This window comes from Ranitomeya variabilis, chromosome 2 (genome assembly GCF_051348905.1).
Source record: "Ranitomeya variabilis isolate aRanVar5 chromosome 2, aRanVar5.hap1, whole genome shotgun sequence".
Classification (NCBI taxonomy): Eukaryota; Metazoa; Chordata; class Amphibia; order Anura; family Dendrobatidae; genus Ranitomeya; species Ranitomeya variabilis.
Genome location: NC_135233.1, coordinates 308,605,621 through 308,625,960, shown reverse-complemented (window position 1 = coordinate 308,625,960; position 20,340 = coordinate 308,605,621).

Genomic DNA, 20,340 nt, shown 5'->3' with positions numbered 1-20,340 from the left:
TTTCCGTGAACATCTGGATAAGTTTATGATTGTGTATTTGGATGATATTTTGGTGTTTTCTGATGACTGGGAGTCTCATGTTCTACAGGTCAGGAAGGTGTTTCAAGTCCTGCGGGCCAATTCTCTGTTTGTGAAGGGCTCAAAATGTCTCTTCGGAGTCCAGAAGATTTCTTTTTTGGGGTACATTTTTTCTCCTTCTACTATTGAGATGGATCCCGTCAAGGTTCAGGCGATTTGTGACTGGACACAACCTACATCTGTTAAGAGTCTTCAGAAGTTTTTGGGTTTTGCTAATTTTTATCGTCGGTTCATTACTAATTTTTCCAGTGTTGTTAAACCTTTGACTGATTTGACTAAAAAGGGTGCTGATGTTGCTAATTGGTCTCCTACGGCTGTGGAGGCCTTTCAGGAACTTAAGCGCCGGTTTTCTTCTGCTCCTGTGTTATGTCAACCAGATGTTTCACTTCCCTTTCAGGTTGAGGTTGATGCTTCCGAGATTGGAGCGGGGGCGGTTTTGTCACAGAGAAGTTCCGATGGCTCGGTGATGAAGCCATGTGCGTTCTTTTCTAGAAAATTCTCGCCCGCCGAGCGCAATTATGATGTGGGTAATCGGGAGCTTTTGGCCATGAAGTGGGCATTTGAGGAGTGGCGTCATTGGCTTGAGGGTGCTAGACATCGTGTGGTGGTCTTGACTGACCACAAAAATCTGATTTACCTTGAGTCTGCCAGGCGTCTGAATCCTAGACAGGCTCGTTGGTCGTTATTCTTTTCTCGTTTCAATTTTGTGGTTTCATACCTGCCAGGTTCAAAGAATTTGAAGGCGGATGCTCTTTCCAGGAGTTTTGTGCCTGACTCTCCTGGAGACTCTGGGCCTACTGGTATCCTTAGGGATGGGGTAATATTGTCCGCCGTCTCCCCAGACTTGCGACGTGCATTGCAGGAGTTTCAGGTGGATAAACCTGATCGTTGTCCACCAGAAAGACTGTTTGTTCCGGATGATTGGACCAGTAGAGTCATCTCCGAGGTCCATTCTTCTGTGTTGGCTGGTCATCCTGGAATATTTGGTACTAGAGATTTGGTGGCCAGGTCTTTTTGGTGGCCTTCCTTGTCAAGGGATGTGCGCACCTTTGTGCAGTCTTGTGAAGTGTGTGCTCGGGCTAAGCCTTGCTGTTCTCGAGCCAGTGGGTTGTTGTTACCCTTGCCTATCCCGAAGAGGCCTTGGACGCACATTTCCATGGATTTTATTTCAGATCTCCCTGTCTCACAGAAAATGTCCGTTATCTGGGTTGTGTGTGACCGCTTTTCTAAGATGGTTCATTTGGTACCCTTGCCTAAGTTGCCTTCCTCCTCTGAGTTGGTTCCTTTGTTTTTTCAGAACGTGGTTCGTTTGCATGGGATTCCGGAGAATATCGTTTCTGATAGGGGATCGCAGTTTGTGTCTAGATTTTGGCGGACGTTTTGTGCTAAGATGGGCATTAATTTGTCTTTCTCGTCTGCATTCCATCCTCAGACGAATGGCCAGACGGAGCGAACTAATCAGACCTTGGAAACTTATTTAAGGTGTTTTGTTTCTGCTGATCAAGATGACTGGGTTGCCTTTTTGCCACTGGCCGAATTTGCCCTTAATAATCGGGCTAGTTCTGCTACTTTGGTTTCTCATTTCTTTTGTAATTCGGGGTTTCATCCTCGTTTTTCCTCTGGTCAGGTGGAGCCTTCAGATTGTCCTGGAGTGGACGTGGTGGTGGACAGGCTACATCAGATTTGGAATCAGGTGGTGGACAATTTGAAGTTGTCTCAGGAGAAGGCTCAGCAGTTTGCTAATCGCCGTCGCCGCGTGGGTCCCCGACTTCGTGTTGGGGACTTGGTGTGGTTGTCTTCTCGTTTTGTCCCTATGAAGGTCTCTTCTCCTAAGTTCAAGCCTCGGTTCATCGGTCCTTATAAGATCTTGGAGATTCTTAACCCTGTATCTTTTCGTTTGGATCTCCCAGCATCGTTTGCTATTCATAATGTGTTCCATCGGTCGTTATTGCGGAGGTATGAGGTGCCCGTTGTTCCTTCGGTTGAGCCTCCTGCTCCGGTGCTGGTGGAGGGAGAATTGGAGTATGTTGTTGAGAAGATCTTGGATTCTCGTGTTTCCAGACGTAAACTCCAGTATTTGGTTAAGTGGAAGGGTTATGGTCAGGAGGATAATTCCTGGGTGGTCGCCTCTGATGTTCATGCGACTGATTTGGTCCGCGCCTTCCATAGAGCTCATCCTGATCTCCCTGGGGGTTCTCGTGAGGGTTCGGTGACCCCTCCTCAAGGGGGGGGTACTGTTGTGGATTCTGTTTTTGGGCTCCCTCTGGTGGTTACAACTGGTACTGGGTGACTTTGGTGGGTGGTGGTCTCTGGTTTCCACCTGTCCATCAGAGGCTGGGTGTTTCCTATTTAACCGGGCTTTCCTGTCATTCCCTTGCCGGCTATCAATGTATCAGTGTGTCTCTGTTACCTGCTCCTAAAGCCTTCAAGACAAGCTAAGTTCTGATTTCCCTGTTTCATGTTTGCTTTCATGTTTTTAGTCCAGTTTGCAGATATGTAATTCTCTGCTACTGGTTGCTCTGGTGGGCTGAAATTACCACTCATGTACCATGAGTTGGCACATGAGTTCAAGTAATTTCAGGATGGTATTTTGAAGGGTTTTTAAGCTGACCGCGCAGTGCACCTTTTGTATCCTCTGCTATCTAGCTTAAAGCGGGCCTCATTTTGCTGAATCTATTTTCATAACTACGTTTGTGCCTTCCTCTCATTTCACCGTCATTATATGTGGGGGGCTGCTATTTCTGTGGGAATATTTCTCTGGAGGCAAGATAGGTCTGTGATTCTTCTGATAGGGGAAGCTAGATCTCCGGCTGGCGCGAGGCGTCTAGAGTCCCCCCAGGAACGCTCCCTGGCTACTGTTAGTTGAGTGTTGAGGTTCAGGATCGCGGTCAGCTCAGGTTCCATCACCCTAGAGCTCGTCCTGTTTTTGCCCATGTTATTTGTTAAATTCCCTGCCATTGGGAACATGACACTCTGGCAACAGAACCTCAACTTGTTTACCCCAACAGATGGGGTGAGTAAGAGCCCATCACCTGTTAAGGAAGTGGAGATGCCTGCTGTTTATATTTCACTGAACACACCACACCTTTCTCAATCCGCCTGCAACGAACTCACAGTCCAGCAGTTTGTCGTGTTCACCCTATGCCACCCTCTCTCAGCACTACAGCCAGCCCTCGGCACCACAGTTGTGGTCACGTAAAAGAATGTTTCTTCATACACATGCCAAAGCTAAGAGCTTGAACTGTACCATCTTCAATCTGTTGGTGACGGAGATGCTGACTTTCCACTTGGTGGATACAGACGTTTTCTGAAAGCTGATGGCTGTTGCAGTCCCCAGTACCAGTTACCCAGTCACCATTACTTCTCTAAGAAAGCTGTGCCTACGCTACACCAGCCTGCCACAGACATCACCCATTCCTTGAAAAAATCTATGTCTGCCAGGGTGCATTTCACCACTGACACCTGGACGAGCAAACCTGGCCAGGGGCGTTACATATCGCTGACTGGGCACTGCGTTACTGTGCTGGCTGTGGGGGCAGGCGGGCAAGGGGCTGCTCCATGTTTTTGAATCAGCAAGGCTTGTGGGACAATCTTCTGTATCTAACACTTCCTCCACTGCTTCTGCCTTCTCCACCTCCTCCAGGGCCTACACCTGATCCCTCAACCTCTGCCTGAATGAGACACACATTCCAACATTGCAGAGAGAATTCCCCCCACCTCTGTACTGGGCAGCCAGGGCTCACCACAATCAGGCAGTGTTCAAATTAATATGCCTTGGAGATCACAGACACACAGCTCAAGAGTTATGAACATCTATCCAGGCCGATTTTGAACAATGGCTGTCTCCACTGAACCTGGAGCCAGGGAAGGCAGTTTGTGATAACAGTGGGAACCTGTGGCGGTCCTATGCCAGGGCAACCTCACACATGTGGCTTGCATGGCTCACGTCCTCAACCAGGTGATACAGCAATTTCTCCCACTATCCTGGCCTGGATGTCCTGCTGCAGAAAAGCATGATTGCTGTGTGTTCACTTCTGCTGTTTGCACCATGCAGGTCATCAACTTGCATCTCTACAGAGGTCTTTTGGCCTACTGGTTAACCGCTTGATATGCGATGTGCCAACAAGGTGGAATTCCACTGTCCACATGTTAACACTGGTATGTAGAACATACTGTGTATGGAACACAGGGTGAATTTTCAGGCTATTAGGATGTTTTAAATGGAAAGCAATAGGGTTAATTCATGCTGAAATTTGAAAAGGTCCTATAAATTTTTGACCCAATTTAGAAGATGGTTCAGATTAAAAGGGCTACTCAGAAACTTTCATCTCCATTTTCTACTAAACAAAAAAACAGGTATCACCTGTTAGACAAAATTATATTATTGGAATATTTGTGTATAATTCAAAGTACTAAAAGGAATCTGTTAAAAGAATGCTACTCATGGAACCGTTGGTATTACTGTATATACATGCAAGTCCTTGTTCAACAATAAATATGAAACTCTTTTTGTACAGATCTGATATTCCAGCAATCAAGCGTTGAAATATTATGCAGCTTAGGCTGGAAGTGCATTGCCAAAATTATAAGTGCATCATCAAGACTATTTAGGCACTTCCAGCCTAATTTGGATATTATTTCAAAACTTGATTTCTCAGCACTAGGACATCAGACTTGTACAAAAACAGGTTTCATTTTTATTGTTGGACAATTGTTATCACAGCCATGCTTGTAGTTCTACAAGTAAAATCTCCATGGCAGGTTCCTTTTACGTACCAGCCTAACAAAGACACCAATATACTGTAAATAGCTACCACAATCTAAAGTCATGAACCGAAGCAATCATGCAAATGTTTTTAGTAAAGTAAATCAATACTATGGAGGGTTTTTTTTGTACTACCCAACATTTTTGGTGGCTGGAATTCCTAGCAGTAATGTAGTGTAGCCTCAAGAACTAATACTTAAGCACTAATAATCTGCCATCCACAACCTTCATTCAAGGAGACAAACAAAACCAAAGAAAAGACAATGTGTGCACATATCCTACTGAAAATAAATAAGTAAAAAAGCAAGTGCATTAAATAGCATAGGGTATTTAGTAAACACTGTTTTTGATCAAAAAAAGCATAAAGCTGTCCCACCGCGACATAGTGTACCCAATTGGGACAGTATAATAGATAGATAAATGTGGATAAAATCCACGCTGCTGTGACAAATAATGGATCCAGATATAGTTATAAGGTGTTCGGGTGGTTTATTCAACGCGTTTCGAAGCTCATGGCTTCTTCTTCAGGAAGTTTCCACACAAAGATATGACACATGGTACTGTTGCCTCGCTTATATACATACAAAATTCAAATAACAGCGCCAAGCAGTCTTCTGACATGTGACAGACAGTGTCAAAGTTCAAACAAGCTGTATTACATTAAAATAAGCTATTTTCAACATGTACGTAAATCATTAATCTCATGATTACAATTGATAAACTATATGATACAATTTCAATCATTTTTCAGAGTCCAGGACGGAAGAAAAATTAAAAATATATAAAATGTGTGCGAAATGACGGGACAAGAACTTGTTTGGGGGTATAAACAATCCCCATTCTGCTCCCTCCACTATTCATGTCGCCACATGAATTATTAAATAATGTTTTAAAATGTGAAATTAATAAAGATAAAAATTAATAAAATATAACAATAAAATTCTCCTTTTTTATTTATTTATTTTTTTTTTTCAAAAAGGAGAATTTTAAATCAAAAAGGAGAATTTTATTGTTATATTTTATTAGTTTTTATCTTTATTAATTTCACATTTTAAAACATTATTTAATAAACAATTGCAAATATACATGAATTATATATAGAAGGTTGTTGGCCGATTTCAGTCACCAGGAATAACTTCCCTCGTGGCGACATGAATAGTGGAGGGAGCAGAATGGGGATTGTTTATACCCCCAAACAAGTTCTTGTCCCGTCATTTCGCACACATTTTATATATTTTTTTATTTTTCTTCTGTCCTGGACTCTGAAAAATGATTGAAATTGTATCATATAGTTTATCAATTGTAATCATGAGATTAATGATTTACGTACATGTTGAAAAGAGCTTATTTTAATGTAATACGGCTTGTTTGAACTTTGACACTGTCTGTCACAGGTCAGAAGACTGCTTGGCGCCGTTATTTTAATTTTGTATGTATATAAGCGAGGCAACAGTACCATGTGTCATATCTCTGTGTGGAAACTTCTTGAAGAAGAAGCCATGAGCTTCGAAACGCGCTGAATAAACCACCCGAACACCTTATAACTATATCTGGATCCATTATTTGTCACAGCAGCGCGGATTTTATCCACATTTATCTATCTATTATAACGTCTCTAAGAGGTCGCAGCGCCGACCTGTGGATCTGCAGCAGCTGACTAACTACACGCCTTTACTGTGTACCACCAGGTGAGCAGTTCTCTCATAATTGATTAGAAGCAATCCTGAGGATAAGACCCTATTTGCGCTTTTTTTGTCTCCTACTTTTCTATACTAGCAATTGGGACAGTACTTACACTCTAATGTTAAAACCTTTCTAGTGTGAACAGTGGCAGAGAGTCACGGGGTCCCAACCGGACACCCAGCTTTGGAGGGGATATATATTGACTTCCCAGCTCAGTGAAAAGGGGGCCACACCCTATTTGTACTGAATACAAAAACACTTAAGAAAAACAAAAAACTGAGTTGGAGTATGACTTGAAAACATGCATGATGTAAAAGCCTGTTTACACTGGCCATGGAAACAAACAAAACCAAAGAAAAGACAATGTGTGCATATACCCTAATGAAAATAAATAAGTAAAAAAGCAGTACAAATAGGGTGTGGCCCCCTTTTCACTGAGCTGGGCAGTTTATATATAGTCCCTCCAAAGCTGGGTGTCTGGTCCGGTAGGTACTGTCCCAAGTGGGTACACCTTGTCGCGGTGGGACAGCTTTATGCTTTTTGTGATCAAAAACAGTGTTTACTAAATACCCTATGTTATTTAATGCACTTGCTTTTTTACTTATTTATTTTCATTAGGGTATATGCACACATTGTCTTTTCTTTGGTTTTGTTTCCATGGCCAGTGTGAATATGCTCTTACATCATGCATGTTTTCAAGTCATACTCTGGCTCAGTTTTTTGTTTTTCTTCATTCAATTAGGTATTTTATGTTACATAGGATCAATAACATTCTTATTTTTAGATATAAGTGCAAAAGAAAAACTAAATAGAACTAGAGAAAATTTATTTTTTTCACTTTTCCATCATAGACAAGGCACTCCGTCAGTACGAGATGATTCTTTCCAGTTGGTTCCATTATGACTTCTCATTCAATCACTCAGTATAATAATTTTCTCTATTTCCCTAGATTCAAGCAGATTACTCTTTATGTTTAACTACATCTTTCAGTGTACTCTACAAGAGTGGGTTTGGGTGAAGAACATAATTGTGTTAATATCCTCTGGGTACATGATGTCCCATCATAATGTATGGATATTGAGGCCCATTACTTCCTCTTGCCTTTGGGTTTTTGAATATCTCTGACCTCATTCTACATCTTCTAACTACTGTGAGCACCAATTATTGCGCTGCTTCCGTGTGGAAGAATAAATAAAAGTCTCGTTGTAATATCTGCTCATTGGCATAATCGTACATTATGGTGAATTACATTCTAAACAGAGAGAATAAAGCCCTTCCTTCCTTTCTGTAACGTATGCAAAGCTTTATTATTAGTGATGAGTGAGTAGCATTGTTGCTCGGGTCTCCCCGAGCACGCTCGGGTGATCTCTGAGTATTTATTAGTGCTCGGAGATTTAGTTATTATTGCCTCAGCCTCAGCTGCATGATTTACGGCTGCTGGACAGCCTGAAAACATGTGGGAATTCCCTAACAAACAGGCATTCCTCACATGTATTCAGCCTGTCTAGCAGCCGTAAATCATGCAGCTGAGGCAAGGAAAACTAATTCTCCGAGCACTAACAAATACTTATGCTGATAATTACATGAGGGTGCCGCGCTAGAGAAAGAAACTATGACTGTTGAGTGAGTGACCTCCAATCCCCTACCGTGCAGATAGAAATTGGCGTGTCCCCTGGATAAGGAGGTCGGCTGCTGCAAAGACGTCCTCTGTGTTACTGGAAGGATCGTGGTGTTGATAGTGCACAGATCTGAAAGGGAGAGTCCTCCCGTGGTGCAAAAATCCCCAAACCGCTCGCCGCTGAGGTAGTCGGCAGGTAACCTCGGCCGATGGCGCCGCCGAACAGTAGCGCAGCGAGTGAGGGGCGTGGCTAAGCGGTGACTTCACCTGTCCGTGAGATGGACACAAGCAGAGGCCAATCTCGACGTGTTTCGAGGGAAACGTCCCTCTTTCTCAAAGTATGGCTCCCCTGCCAATACTGATAGTTATATAGCCACATTCTCAGATGTCGTGCACAGTGTGGAACCACCCACCAACTAAGACCGCCTCCATATACAAACAGTGAGAGTCTGTACAATGGTCAAAACATCCCAAATACCTTCAGCAGGAATGCTACACCCTAACCTACTGCAAATGAGAATGATAGTAGTGACATCCTAGCCAATTCCCGACTGGTGTCAGATTGTGCCCCAACCTTCAATTTTAATAAAAACTAAAAACCTTTTAATAATAAACCTTAAAACCATTGATGCATAGTAAATGACAATTTATGACTAATTGCCACTGTGCATACTCTTATAGACCTTTGAAGAACATCTCCTCACAGTGCAATCATATCAAGATGAACATGAATTGAAAACTATAAAAACATATTTAATGACCACAATTTTTAAAACTAATCCAACTAGTCCAACGGCACAAGACTAGTTGAAAATCAATAATAATACTCCTGCTTGCAATGAAATAAATTACTCGTTTTAAAACTAAAACTAAACACCCCGTTAAAACCCTCCTGTGAAATAGAGGAGGGGGGGGGACCCACTCCTTACAGGGCATACAATTCGATTTCATAATTGAGTCCCTTGGGGGCCAGACTGTCCAATGTGAAAATCCACTTGGATTCCACTCTCGACATACTTTTCAGATAGTTGCCGCCCCTTGGATTTTCCTTGACAATTTGAATCCCGCAAAAAGAGGTGCGGCTGCATGACCGATTGTGTTTGTCCGCAAAGTGGCGCGACAAATGGTGCCCATAAAACCCTTGTCAATATTGTCAAGGTGCTCCTTGATTCTTTCTCTAAGCCGCCTCTTCGTGCTGCCCACATATAATTTATCACATGGGCATCTCACTGTGTAAATGACCCCTTTAGAATGACAGGAAATATTATCCCTAATTGTAAATGATTCGGATTTATCTGCATTCCAAAACGTTTGCACCGACTGTTTACTTCCTGTCAAACAAATACTTGGAGATTACCCGAGCAACGAGTATACTCGCTCATCACTATTTATTATACTACATATTTATGTATTCATATATATTGCATATACATAGGCACATTACTTGCTGATACAGACAGAAAAGGACTCCTGTGCAAGAACAGTACATTGGCTCTTTGCAGTCCAATAGCTCCTCATAATGCACAATTCTACTGTTTTAGAGATGGAAATGGGCCCCCTTATCTCATGGGCCTGTTACACTAATGATATGTTCGCCCCTGCAAACTTGGAGGGAAAGTAGATGTAAATCCGCAAAGTCAGGGGTCCAATATGTGATAGGAGATCAAGGGTGTTTTAATAATGGATAGGTGTCTTATTGACACCTCTCCATCATTATTAACAGGGATTATTGTCACCTTAAAATAGCAAGGTGACATTAACCCCTTACTACCCCATATGCCACTGCTGTAGGGCAATCTGAAGAGTGAGACTTACAGATCTTGCAGATGCGCCTTTTATGGGGTAGCTGGAGGCAGATATTTTTACCCGGGGGGGGGGGGGGGCAATATCCATGGCCCTTCTCTAGGCTATTAATATCTGCCTTCAGTCACTGGCTTTCCCTCTCTGGCGGGGAAAATTGTGCGGGAGCCCACGACAGTTTTATCCGTGAATTAATCCTTTAATTTAACACACACACACACACTACTAACATTATTAGCGAGGGACATATAAAAATCTAATGGATATGCAAGTTTCATATCCTGTCGGATTCTGCAATGATCTTACAGAACTCGACAATTGAACTATCAGCTATTCTGCTACCTAACTCTCTATGAAATATAAATATATATGTGTGTCAATGATATATATATATATATATATATATATATATATATATATATCATGTTTATATGTATGTGTGTATGTATACAGTACATATACTTGTACTATGTGTAGACATTTATTTTATCTATTCTATTTTAACCTGTCAGTGTGATTTTACTGTACACCGCACTGAATTGCCGGCTTTTCTAAAGGACACTGGTGCTTATTTCTCGCCAGTCACACTGATGGTCCGTGTGGTGTGCGAGTTTTTCTCGCACCCATAGACTTTCATGGCAAGTCTCGTCCTTAATATGGTGCAAATCACAGCATGCTGCGATTTCTCTCGCACGTATAATACGGCCGAGAGAAAAAAAATGGTGAGAGCTGCCCCATAGATTAACATTGGTCCAAGTGCTATGCGATTTTTTATCACATAGCATTCGTCTGTATTACGCTCTAGTGTGACTCCGGCTCAGAGTGTTGCTGATCAGAGACGTTTGATGGGTTCAGACCTATGTGTTGGTGCCTTGGTGTGGCTGTCCTCTAGGAACATTCAGCTGAAGGTTCCATCTTGGAAACTGGGTCCCAGGTTTATCAATCCTTATAAGAAGCATTTTGCCTTGCTTTACTGCCTACCTTTAGGATCCATAATGTATTCCAGAGATCTCGCCTCAAAAAATATGTTGCATCTTCAGTACCATCACCTCTGCCACCGTCTCCTGTCACTGTTGATGGAAACTTGGAGTTTCAGATTTCGAAGATCTTGGATTCTCATGTTGTGCATCTGTTGCTTTAGTATCTGTACATTGGAGGGGGTATGGTCCTGAGGAGAGGATGTGGATACTAGTATCTGAGGATCATACTTACACTGGTCCAGGCTTTTCATGTGGCACACACTGAGCCTGGGAAAATATTCTGAAAAGTTCCCAGGCTTGAGTTCATATGAGTTCATCCAGCAGAGGGCACATCACCGCGACTCTAGGTAACTACAGGACATTCCCCTGCATTCCATTCATTCACAAAGTTTTACAGACAGGAGCACAGCTGCATTAGCAGAGCTCCTGGGTGTAAAATGATTTAACCCCTTCAGATGGATTTACAGCGTGGGACAAGACTGAACGACGGAAGGTATGGAATATTGTTGCTTGCTTTGTTTCACTTTATTTCAGGTGACAAGGGTCTTCAGGTGGATTAAGAGTATAATAAAATATTAAAACACCATGTGTCTTTATTTCATTACAATGCTTTTTAATAATGTGTGTGTTTTATTAACCATTTCGTACTATTGGATTAATAATGGATAGGTGTCATAATTGACGCCTCTCCATTATTAACCTGGCTTAATGTCACCTTACAATAGCAAGGTGACATTAACCCTTCATTACCCCATATCCCACCACTACACGGGAGTGGGAAGAGAGAGGCTAAGTGCCAGAATAGGCGCATCTTACAGATGTGCCTTTTCTGGGGTGGCTGGGGGCAGATGTTTTTAGCCAGGGGGGTCCTATAACCATGGTACCTCTCTAGGCTATTAATATCTGCCCTCTGTTACTGGCTTTCTCACTCTAGCGGAGAAAATTGCGCCGGAGCCCACGCCAATTTTTTCTGGGATTTAACCCTTTAATTTAATAGCTAGAGAACCCAAATTTTACACAGAGACACTTGTTACATTAGTAAAGAGGAATATGTAATAAAAGAAGGGATATGAGATGGTTTACTGCATGTATCCTCGTTTGTGAAGGAGATAGCAAAAGCCGGCAATTGAATTACCGGCTTTTCTGCTATCTAGCGCTATATGAAATATAAATAAATATATATATATATATGTGTGTCTCATTGACATATATATATATATATATATATATATATATATATATATATATATTCTATGTGCACACATTTATTCTACCTATTCCATTCTATTCTGTCAGTGTGATTTTACTGTACACCGCACTGAATTGCCGCTTTTCTAGAGAACACCGCTGCGTATTTCTCGCAAGTCACACGCATGGTCCTTGTGTAATCTGTAATTTTCTCACCCCCATAGACTTTCATTGGCGGATTTTTTGCGCGATATGCAATACGCTGCGATTTTCTACGGCCGTACAAGACCGTATAATACGAATCCGTAATATACGGCAGATAGGAGCTGGGCCATAGAGAATCATTGTACCGTATGCAATCTGTATTTTCTGCGCCTCTCATTCGTCTGTAAAACACGCCAGTGTGACGCCGGCCTAAAAGGGGGTTTATAGTTCTATATCAGGATTTATTGTGATCTTGCATTAAGTTCCTTTTTCTTCTGTCTCCCTGGGGATGCCCGGTGTGAGACTTCATGTGATTTAAGATTTATTGGCATTGATATTGTTTTCCAGGGCTAATTATCTATGTGTGCACACATATATATGCTGCACTTTGCCTTTACATTGTATTGTTATGTCATAGTCATATGGGACTTCTGGCTATGTGTTTTGTCTTTTAATGTTTTTTTTATGTCTACTAATAAATATTGCATATAGTTTCAACATTGTCTTGTGATTTTGGGTGTGCGCCTCGTATGTGGAGCGCCCCCACGTTCAGGGCAATGGGGTACTCGGTACCGGGTCTATCTCTCTCTCTCAATTCTGGGGATGTCACAGTGGCCCGACCCGGTCCGTGGCCCTTTGAGGGGCGCCCAATTAAAGGTGTAGTTTGTCTGGTGTTCGTGACGCCACCTGTGGTACTCGGTCAGGGTGACCGACGCTGCTTAGGGTCCGCTGGGGTGATGGAATGGCAGCTAGATGGTATACCTTCCCACAGGTGAAGTAGGTCCCCAGGGCTTCCTAGATGTGTAGGTGGTGATGGTGGACGACATAAGGCGCAGTGAATAACGAGGACACAAAGGTTGCAGTCTCTTTACCTTTTACTGAAGACTTCGGCGTCCACAGTCCAGAGTACCGTTCACAGGGCAGGCAGAATCCGGCCGGTCCAAAGGCACATCCAGAGTTCCCTTACTCAGGTGGAAATCAGTAGCCTTCCTACTAGCGCCTGTGTGTTGTAGTACCTCCCTGCTGAGCACCACGGGATAGTCCTCACAACTTTCGTGGATGTTCCTGATCTTCTCTCTCTCTGTCCCCCAGATGGTATGGATAGGACAACCTGTATGACGGGGTAGGCCTGGAGCTTTTTTTATAGGGACCCTAGTGTCGCCCCTCTCCCACAATTTGCCTCCGTGTCTTCTTAGGTATTAAGGTCGGGCAGCCAACTTGGAATTGACTGTCCTGCCGGTCTCTGAAGTAATACGTAGAGTCACTTACTCCCTCGGTGTTCCGGCCACCGGCTACGCGCCTCAGAAGGAGGCTGCCGATCTTGGGGCAGAACTCCTCCCGGTGTTATCTCCTTGTGCTGTTACTTCGTTTCCCACTCTCCACAATACACTTTGCTTCGTGTCCTTTTTTTAGGATGCTGCCGCAATGGGTGCAGGCACAGCTCCGTAACGTTCTATCTCGTGCTAGGCCTCTGTCAGGATCCCACCCCTGACAGGGACCCTCTGTCTGCAGCTCAGATGTTCCTCCTTCTCCCCCTGTCTGCCTGACAGGTCCTCTCTGGGTCAAACCCAGGTAGCTTCTCTCTAACTTCCTATCCAACCCACCAGTTTTACCCATGTGTGAGGAGTGCCCTAATAGATAGAAGCAAGGCTCCCCCTGGTGGACTGGAGTGTGAAGTGCAGTGTGTGACTTGTGATACCTGATCAGGTGAACTCCTTTAGTACCATCAGACGTAATATCACTCCCCCTGGTGGGAGAGCGACATTACTGCAATGACCAGGACTCTGGGGCGCTGCATATGCACGGATCTTTTTCTCCTCCTCTCCACAAGAAGACCACAGCATCTGATTGCTCCTACTCTGGTGCTGAGAACAAATATTTCTGCTTCATTTTAAATGAGTTTATTCTGGCAGAACAGGAGTTAATCAGCCATGTTGAAAATCCCTGTACTCACAGGTGAGCTTGGTTAGCCACTCCTTTCCCCTTTATAATCTGGTCTCTGTTACAAATCCTTGTCAGAGCAAGCATTTGCTGCATGGCTAACGGAGGGAGAGGCGTTCATATGAGAAGGAGAGTTGGAGGAGTTATCTGTGACTGTCGTTTGGTTTGTATGTGTGGTAATTACCTATCCTTCTCTATTTTGGTTTTTTCCCCTACCTCCACGCCCCAGTGCATTCCTCTGTTATATGTGACTAATATTTTTTATGCCTAGAGTTTTCTGTTAACCCTTGTTTGTGTTGCCTTGTTTGTTGGGTTGGTGTACTATGGTGCACAGTAGCGCCCCTCTTCCCTGGGTGGGGGAAGGGAACAGATGGAAAGCTAACTCAGGAGATAAGGCAAGGGTGGATGCCCTGGCATCTTCACCCTCGGAAGTATCCTGGGGAGTAGGGCAAGCTAGCGCACCCTCTAGTATTGGGGAAAGGGAATGAGAACATGGTCCCGGGTCACCCGATAGCTGTGTTGTGACGTCTCCTACTGCAACAGGTCGGTTTGGAAAACCTCTTCACTTCTAAATATTCCACACCAAGTGTCAAAAGAAGTAAAGTTATAGAGCGCAGTCTCCGAGTGCTCAAAGAGCGTAAGTCACAAAAGCTCCACTGTCTTAATTGCAGAGCCCAAACCTCCTCTGTCATTTAATGGGTTGTTTGGTCTCAGAAAAAAGTCTGAGGTCTCTCAATATGACTGCAGACTGCCGAATCATGACAGTGTGCAGTGTACAAGGAGTACAGTTATCCTGTATTCTGCACACGAGTGGCCTGTCATATGACTACATGTATGAGATTTGCATACTTGTGATCACATGCCTACTAGCCTCACCCAGCTTGTCTCAATGGAAGAGAACTGAGAGAATCGCAGAACTCTAGATGGCATGTGACCACTGATATGCTAATCATATGCATACAGTCACCTGACTGTCCACCAGAATACAGCTTAATTGTGGCAGTGTGCACATTGTACATTGTCACGATTTAGTAGTTTGCAGTCACATAAAGTGACTGGAGAATTTTTTTTTTAGCTCACACAACCCCTTTAACAGCAGCACAACAACTGTGCTGGGAGCTGAACGGCTGTACTTTATCAATCACCATGCCAAGCATTGGATGAAGTGGTAAAAGACACACTGCCACTTGACTTTGGAGCAGTAGAAACGTGTTATGTGGAGTGATAATTATGCAAATTGTCTCTTCAGAGAGGAAGAGAGCTAGAACTCTAATGCCACCTATTGGAAGGTAGCAATCCTACAAGTCAATGTTGACCATTTAATGAGCCTTTTCACATGACTTAGGATAATAGCCAAACCAGAATCTCAATTTGCAGACACTGTGTTTCGGGGTACTGCCCCTCATCAGTGCAAAGTGTGAGATCTGGTTTGGCTGTGAGAGGCATCCGATCGTTATCCAAGGAGTATAGTTTCTCCTTGTGGAGATCGACATGCTAAGCATGCCGAGATGAGGAGACTTAAAGCTGATCTCTGCAAGGAGAAATGATACATATGTGGAGTGATGAATCACTTTTCTCTATCTGGCATCTGCTGGACGACTCTGGGTTAGGCAAATTCCAGGAGAACGTTGCCTGCCTTTATTCCATTGTGCCAGCGGTAAAGTTTGGTGGAGGAGGGATACTAAGGGCTTGTTTTTCAGTGGTTGCCCTTAGTATCATAGTTCTAGTGAAGGTAAACCTTAATACTAAGACATTTTGAACAATTATGGCTTCCAACTTTGTAGGAACAGCTTGGGAATAGCCCATTTTTCTACTCCATGGACTGTGCCCAAGTGCACAAAGCAAGGTCCATAAAGACATGCTTTTGTGAATTTGGTGTGAAAGAACTTGACCGGCCACACAGAGTCCTCAACTCAATCCCACTGAACGAAGACTGCGAGTCTGGCTCTACTGACCAACTTCAATGTCTGATCCTACGAATGCTCTTCTGGAAAAATGGTCAAAAATTCCCACAGACACCTCCAAAATCTTGCATGAATCCTTCCAAGAAGATTGGAAGCTGATATAACTGCAAATGGGGCTATGGATAGACATTTAGAATGCTCAGTCATAAAAGCTTGTGCAAGTTTCCCAATACTTTGTCCTGATAGTGTGTCTATCGATGTATTATTACCTTTTAGTATTTTACATGTGAAATATTACATCTATGGGAATAAATATGTGGAATAGCACCTACTTTTTCATTTTGTATTTTTTCATATAGCTGCGAAACCAAATGTAAAAATGGATATGGCGCAGAGTTTATGCACATCACAATCAGAGCTGCAGCCATAGACAGGGATTGTAATTGAAATCTGCACTCAGTGCACTGATAATGAGAACTTATTAGAGGCCAGAGCCGAGCACTTCAGTGCCATCCTGACCTATATATTTCATAAATGTTGTTGACAAATTTGTTAGTCATAAGTATCAAATCTAAGTGTCCTCTTGTGTTTACACTGATTAGTCGTGGGTGTAAGGCATCTTCATGTAAGTTATTAGCTAGCCCGTGTACAATTCACGATGAGTCACCGCACATAATAGCAGCATCCATTATGCCTCTTATTCAAGGGTTGTCTGAAAAATAACAATGAATACAAATGAATGTACAACCTCTTTTCCACAAAGCTCATACCAAAAACACTGTGCACATTGTTTTTAGCATATAACCTCCTTTTACAAATTTTTACCAAAAAGAAAAAATAATAAAGCAAAACTGTGCTTTGTTCTTACCACCTATGTAATACATATTATATGTAATCAAAGTCAAGAGCTGGTGAAATCAGTTTTTACAGAGAATTGTTTGGTAGATGTAAATATATGGTTATTTAAGATTGCTAGTTATATACATTGTGCTTTTCATTTACACTGGTCAACGCAATTTTTCTGGCAAAAGGTTTTAAAACATATTTTAAGTCAATTTTGGCTGCTGATTACGAATATGAACTCCGTTTTTGGCTATCACAGGATTTCAAGATATTTTCAATTTTTGATGAAAATTACTCCTAATGTTTTATGATAAAAACACATGATTTTCGATACTACATTGTATATTTTTAATCAAGGAATAACAAAGATTACAAAGTCTATATACAGCAAATCAAATATACTTACAGAATTAAACTACAAAATATAAGAACACATATATATGGCACACAGATGAATGGCAAATGGCAGTTATTTGAACTTTTGTTTTTTCTTGGCTGATCTGTGATGTACAGCTTCTGGGTTGTCTCTCATCAAGCTCCAGCAATAGTCAGCCATCATATGTGAGTCCCACCGGCCTTGATACCGTTCTTCCATTGTTTTAATGTCCTGATGAAAACGCTCCCCTTGTTCCTCACTCACATCCCCAAGGTTCTCTGCAAAAAAGTCCAAATGGCTGTGTAAATAGTGAATCTTGATACTCATTCTACATCCAAGATTTCGCAGACTCATTAGTAGCTCTTCCACAATCTCTTCATAGTTGTCTGCTTTCTTATTCCCTAGAAAATTCTGCACCACATTACAAAATGCATTCCAAGCTCTTTCTTCTGTCTCATTCATTGATGTGATAAAATTTGGGTCTCTCATAAGTGTTCTTATTTGAGGTCCATCAAATATTCCAGCCTTTTTCTTCTCTTCACTAAGACCAGGAAAAGTTGAACATATATAGTTAAAGCATTCTCCACTGTGATTGAGAGCTTTGACAAACTGCTTCATCAATCCAAGTTTTATGTGTAAGGGAGGAAATACAATGTCCTTCCTATCCACTAGAGGATCATGGATGACATTCTTATCGCCAGATGCCAAACTCTGTCGCTGAGGCCATTCAGTTTTCACCCAATGCTCTGCTGTAGCTCTACTATCCCAGTAGCACAGAAAACGAGGGTGTTTTGTGTACCCTACTTGCAGACCCAAAAGAAAGTTAACCTTTTTCAAATCAACACAAATTAACCACCCATAAACATTATATTGTAACCTATCTAGAACAATCTTGAACTTGTTTTTATATTCTTCTTTAAGTTTTACAGAATGACCTATTGGTACAGAGCCATACTTATTTCCAAAAGAAGTTTAAAATGTGTTCTGTTACACAATGAAAATATCAATAAAAAGCCTCAATCCCTTGAATCATATGCTGGAAGTCCCATAAAGAGAAGTAGCCCTTCAACATCAGTACAATAGACAAGCTGGCCATCTGAATGGAAGTACTTACGCAGTTCTTCTTCCGTTACGATAAAATGAGACACTTGTACCGGGTTTCAACATTCAATTCTCTTGTAGTCTTGAAGCCAATAGTTCAGCAGACTCTTTTGGTAGATAAAGATCTCTAACCAGATCATTCAAAGCAGACTGAGTAAACAGAATTGGGTTGTCACAATCTTCATCACATGGCTGAAAAATATCTGGACTGTCTTCTTCATCAGTATAACAATGTGAGGAAAGTTCTGTGTCAACGTTTTCTGGAAACGCAGTAAATTTTGGAACAGGTATGCCTTCACTATGGGCAACTGGTCGAATAGCTGAAGGGATACTCTGGTATTGCAAATATTGCTTGTTTTTCTTATTGAAACCTTTTACATCGACAAGGCAGAAATAGCAGTCTTCTAAATGGTTGCTTGGTTCTCTCCAAACCATAGGAACTCCAAACTGAAGTTTAGCATTCTTTCCTTGAGACCATGATCTCAAGCTCAAAATACAGGTTTTGCACACTTTGTGAGGAGCCCAATGCTTGTCTTGGTCTCCAAGTTTTACTTTGAAGTACGCAAAATACACCCTCTTAACAAAGTCAGTAATGTTGCGCCTCTGAGTCTTCACAGTAAAGTTTCCACAGATGTAACAAAAAATATTTGGATCATTTGAGCACTGTCTTCTGCGAGATGTAGAGGCCATTGTTAGATCAGCAAAACATCCTGCAGAGAAATACAAGATAAAAGTTGTTAGCTACCTGAGTTGTTCATTGAATTTCTGTCCCCCCCACACCTTAGGTATTGATTCACAAACAAAAGAACAGAGAAACAGCAGGATAAAAACAATAAATATCAAAATTCATTGAAAATTTCAATAAATAAAACAGTACCTGCACACAACTGTTGTGTACGTTGAAAACTGTTTGTTTACTTTCTTATCATAACAAATGGGAATTATGCATGTTCAAAGAAAACAAAGATACTCTCACATTTATTGGGAGACTAAGGCTACTTTCACACTAGCGTTAACTGCATTACGTCGCAAATCGTCTTTTTTCAGAAAAAACGCATCCTGCAAAATTTTTTGCAGGATGCGTTTTTTCCCCATAGACTTGTATTGGCGACGTATTGCGACGGATTGTCATACGTCGTGTCCGTCGTACGACGTATGCGTCGAAATTTGGCGACACGTCGGCGGCAAAAAACGTTGATTGTAACGTTTTTTGCCTCCGCCTAAAAAACATGTCGCGACGCATCCTGCGGCATGCGTCGTTGGCTACAATGGAGGCCTATGAGCGACGGATGCGTCGGGACACGTCGTACGACGCAATGCAGCGCTGCAATACGTTTTTTTCCACTGAGCATGCTCAGAAGCTGGATTTTGTTGCCAATTGGCCAGACACCCCCAAATCTATATAAACCTGGCCTGGGCCTTCAACCCCACATATGCCAGCAAGACCCAGAGAGGAGAAGACTGCCAGCAAGACCCCAGCCAGCCACAAGACCCCAGCCAGCCACAAGACCCCAGCCACAAGACCCCAGCCACAGGAGCCAGCCACGGGAGCCAGCCCCAAGACTACAGCCACCATAGAGCCAGTGTGAGTATTGCAATTTTTGTGTGCATCTGTGTGCCTGTGCATTTGTGTGTGTATGAGGTACTGACTACAGCAAGAGCTTAAAACCTGAAGAGAACCAGAGGCCTGCCATCGTCCTGCACCAGCCAGTGCCATGCTAGAGTCCAGATGCACCCTGATGCCAGCCACTGTGAAGACATGCAGCTCCAGCCAAAGGATTGTCAGCCTTTTTTACGTGTGTGTGTGTGTGTGTGTATGCGTCTTCTGATTGGGTTCACCTTTCTGCCTTTGTTGAACA